This window comes from Salvelinus fontinalis, chromosome 4 (assembly GCF_029448725.1).
Source record: "Salvelinus fontinalis isolate EN_2023a chromosome 4, ASM2944872v1, whole genome shotgun sequence".
In the NCBI taxonomy this organism is placed as follows: domain Eukaryota; kingdom Metazoa; phylum Chordata; class Actinopteri; order Salmoniformes; family Salmonidae; genus Salvelinus; species Salvelinus fontinalis.
In genome coordinates this window covers 43943057-43948192 of record NC_074668.1, presented here as the reverse complement: position 1 = coordinate 43948192, position 5136 = coordinate 43943057, and positions in this window count along the sequence as shown.

The following is a 5136-nucleotide window of genomic DNA, read 5'->3' as shown; positions in this document are numbered from 1 at the left end:
ATGAAAACTTAGGACACTAAAGAGGCCTTTCTACTGACTCTGAAATACACCAAAAGAAAGATGCCCAGGGTTCCTGCTCATCTGTGTGAACGTACCTTGGGCATGTTGCAAGGAGGCATGAGGACTGCAGATGTGGCCAGGGCCAAAAATTGAAATGTCTGTACTGTGAGACGCCTAAGATAGCGCTACAGGGAGACAGGACGGACAGCTGATTGTCCTCGCAGTGGCAGACCATGTGTAACAACACCTGCACAGGATCGATACATCCGAACATCACACCTGTGGGACAGGTACAGGATGGCAACAACAACTGCCCGAGTTACACCAGGAACGCACAATCCCTCCATCATTGCTCAGACTGTCCACAATAGGCTGAGAGAAGCTGGACTGTTGTAAGGCAGGTCCTCACCACACATCACCGGCAACAACGTCGCCTATGGGCACAAACACACCGTCGCTGGACCAGAAAGGAATGGTAAAAAGTGGTCTTCGTGGTTTTGTCTCACCAGAGGTGATGGTTTATCGTCGAAGGAATGAGCATTACACCAAAGCCTGTACTCTGGAGCGGGATCAATTTGGAGGTAGAGGGTCCGTCATGGTCTGGGGTGGTGTGTCACAGCATCATCGGACTGAGTTTGTTGTCATTGCAGGCAATCTCAATGCTGTGCGTTACAGGAAAGACATCCTCCTCCCTCATGTGGTACCCTTCCTGCAGGCTCATCCTGACATCACCCTCCAGCATGACAATGCCACCAGCCATACTGCTCGTTCGGTGCGTGATTTCCTGCAAGACAGGAATGTCAGTGTTCTGCCATGGCCAGCGAAGAGCCCAGATCTCAATCTCATTGAGCACGTCTGGGACCTGTTGGATCGGAGGGTGAGGGCTAGGGCCATTCCCCCCAGAAATGTCCGGGAACTTGCAGGTGCCTTGGTGGAAGAGTGGGGTAACATCTCACAGCAAGAACTGGCAAATCTGGTGCAGTCCTTGAGGAGAAGATGCACTGCAGTACTTAATGCAGCTGGTGGCCACACTAGATACTGACTGTTACTTTTGATTTTAACCCCCACCTCCCCCCTTTGTTCAGGGACAGATTATTCCATTTATGTTAGACACATGTCTGTGGAACTTGTTCAGTTAATGTCTCAGTTGTTGAATCTTGTTATGTTCATACAAATATTTACACATGTTAAGTTTGCTGAAAATAAACACAGTTGACAGTGAGAGGACATTTATTTATTTTTTTGAGTTTAAAAGAAAGCTCAGGAAATATATATGTGTAATATATATATATCTAATGTGTGTAATATATGTGTTATATATATATATCTAATATATACAGTTGAAGTCTACATACACTTTGGTTGGAGTCATTAAAACTCGTTTTCCAACCACTCCAAACATTTCTTGTTAACAAACTATAGTTTTGGCAAGTCGGTTAGGACATCTACTTTGTGCATGACACAAGTCATTTTTCCAACAACTGTTTACAGGCAGATTATTTCACTCATAATTCACTGTATCACAATTCCAGTGGGTTAGAAGTTTACATACACCAAGTTGACTGTGCCTTTAAACAGCTTGGAAAATTCCTGAAAATTCTGTCATGGCTTTAGAAGCTTCTGATAGGCTAATTGACATCATTTGAGTCAATTGGAGGTGTACCTGTGGATGTTTTTCAAGGCTTACCTTCAAACTCAGTGCCTCTTTGCTTGACATCATGGGAAAATCAAAATAAATCATCCAAGACCTCAGAAAAACAATTGTAGACCTCCACAAGTCTGGTTCATCATTGGAAGCAATTTCCAAATGCCTGAAGGTACCACGTTCATTTGTACAAACAATAGTACGCAAGTATAAACACCATGGGACCACGCAGCCGTCATACCGCTCAGGAAGGAGACGCATTCTGTCTCCTGGAGATGAACGTACTTTGGTGCGAAAAGTGCAAATCAATCCCAGAACAATAGCAAAGGACCTTGTGAACATGCTGGAGGAAACAGGTACAAAAGTATCTCTATCCACAGTAAAACGAGTCCTATATCGACATAACCTGAAAGGCCGCTCAGCAAGGAAGAAGTCATTGCTCCAAAACTGCCATAAAAAAAGACAGACTACGGTTTGTAACTGCACATGTGGACAGCGATCTGACTTTTTGGAGAAATGTCCTCTGGTCTGATGAAATAAAAATAGAACAGTTTGGCCATAATGACCATCATTATGTTTGGAAGATAAAAGGGGAGGCTTGCAAGCCGAAGAACACCATCCCAATCGTGAAGCACGAGGTTGTAGCAACATGCTGTGAGGGTGCTTGCTGCAGGAGTGACTGATGAACTTCACAAAATAGATGGCATCATGAGGGAGGAAAATTATGTGGATATATTGAAGCAAAATCTCAAGACATCAGTCAGGAAGTTAAAGCTTGGTCGCAAATGCGGTCTTCCAAATGGACAATGACCCCAAGCATACTTCCAAAGTTGTGGCAAAATGTCTTAAGAACAACAAAGTCAAGGTATTGGAGTGGCCATCACAAAGCCCTGACCTCAATCCCATAGGAAATTTGTGGGCAGTACTGAAAAAGCATGCGCGAGCAAGGAGGCCTACAGGAGGCCTACAGGAGGCCTTATATATATACAAACTTGACTCAGTTACACCAGCTCTGTCAGGAGGAATATGTCAAAATTCACCCAACTTATTGTGGGAAGCTTGTGAAATGTGTGACCCAAGTTAAACCTTTTAATGGCAACGCTACCAAATACTAGTTGAGTGTATGTAAACTTCTGAACCACTGGGAATGAGATGAAAGAAATAAAAGCTGAAATAAATCATTCTCTCTCTATTATTATTCTGACATTTCACATTCTTAAAATAAAGTGGTGATCCTAACTGACCTAAAACAGGGAATTTGACTAGGATTAAACGTCAGGAATTATGAATAACTGAGTTTAAATATATTTGACTAAGGTGTATGTAAACTTCCGACTTCAACAGTATATATTTTTCACATCTATTTTTAGCCCTTTTTTGAGTGGACACAAAACTGCGTTCATACTTCCATACATGTTTTAAAACCGGTACCGGTTACCTTCAGATGAGTCCCGTGACACTGGTGGGGGTCGTAGAGCAAAACAGTAGGTCAAATCGTTCGGACGCTACAGACGTTTTCATTACGAGACCACTTTTCGGGATGTCTCATGGTCTGACAAACATCGCTCCAGCTCTGCCCCCTTTCACTGCAGATGCGGAAGTGCGACATCAGACGCATCAGATATCTCTAGCTTAAACTGATTGATTTTGATGGGGGGCTTTTTTTGTATTATGTTACTAGGGGGTTAACCTGGTTCTCTCACCCCCCGTTCGAACAAAATCTCCGCCCAACGCAATCCCCCTCACACTCACTTATTTGAATACGTCGCCTCTCGCATCCACCCCTAAGGCAGAATCTCCTGCCTCCACTCTCACATTAGAGGAAAGAACATGGATTACCTAGAGAGGTTGGATTAATGTAGGTATCTGACTGAAACCGAACATCCATTTTAATATCACCCCCACATCCTCCAGTGAGGGTTAGATACTGTATGTCTGCACCAAAAGTCACAGATGAACGTGTGACACGTCTCCCGTTTCGTTGAAACGTTACAGTACAAGAGAGGTGATTTTACTTTGTGAACAGAAACACCCTTGTTTCCTTTAACATTACGGTTTCAGACAAGTGAAAGGATTTGATTGGTCCTCACTGCGTTGCATTCAGCTGCCCTGTCAGTTCCTGGTAGCCTAGCATAACCCAGCACAGCTTAATTACTGAGCACATGCTTTCCTGAAAGGGCTATATTTAGAAACACACATGCACATGGACAAACGTACTTGTACGCACACGCACAAACAACCAGGGCCAGTGCATCAGTAAACAGACAGGACTCTTTCTTGTCTGCTAGGAGTTAATATTCATCAGTGTTTGATAAATACACCTGGCTGCCGATGGGTACGACGGGGTGGGGATTAGAGGGAACACACCACAACAAGGTCACAGCATGTGCCTCTCCTGGTCACCCTGGTAACTGGCAAGGATGGATCCTGGAGGCTCTTTTTGAGTAGGTAGAAAGTCAAGGCAAATCTGGAGATATGCTTCGGATGTGAACAATTTAATTGTAAGCAGTCGAAGTCAGTCACTCAGCTCAGACGTCTCTTATCTTTTGTTTTTCCCTCCCATGTGAAATAATGAAAATAGGATCATAGAGAGTCTCATTGACATATTGTACAGGCTTAGAAGCTTTATTTGATTGGTCATCTTCCACTTAGAACAGAATCAGTTTCATTGCAACACACAAGGTTTGGTCTTTACAACAATTTCACAGCAATGGACTCATCACACCAAAAATGGACAGAAAGGTAAGGACTACAACATGGAGGGTATAATTATGTCAACATTAGATGACTTATACATCACAATCTTTATAAGTAAATACATGTATGTAGGTGTCTTTTTACACTGTGTATTGCACTTGTTTATTTGTTAGGTATATTACCGTCTCAGAGTTAAAGCGAAACATTGGACATGACCTATTTGGGACAAAATATAATTGTTGTTGTTCTTGAATATCATAACTTCTCATGTTTGCAGTGCAGTGCACACATTCTGGTGATAATTGTTAAAGGTCTTGAGTATTTCCTTACTTGAGATGAACACAAACAACTCAAGTAGTTATAGTCAGGTTAGGATAGCATCCAAAATGTATTAATCCACTAAGTGACAAGAAATATATTTACAAATATATTTTGATTCCTGCACATAGTTAATTAATTACAAAAAAATAGAGATATGGACAAAACTCGTATTGGCCATATATTTGTGTGTTATTACAACTGAGATATTTATGTCGAAGCCATTCTTGTGGCTAATTCTTGGCATTAATTTCCATTTACAATTACATGGCAGTAAATTCATTGCACTTTATATACAAACTTTTCACATGATATAAAATATATTTTAAGATAAGGGTGAAGTCATTGACACATACAAATTGTATGAAAATGTTCACACCTCTGAACAATACACACAAAACATACAAACACTCAATTAAATCCTTACTCTCTGTCTTCCTCCCTCCCTCCCTCCCTCCCTCCCTCCCTCCCTCCCT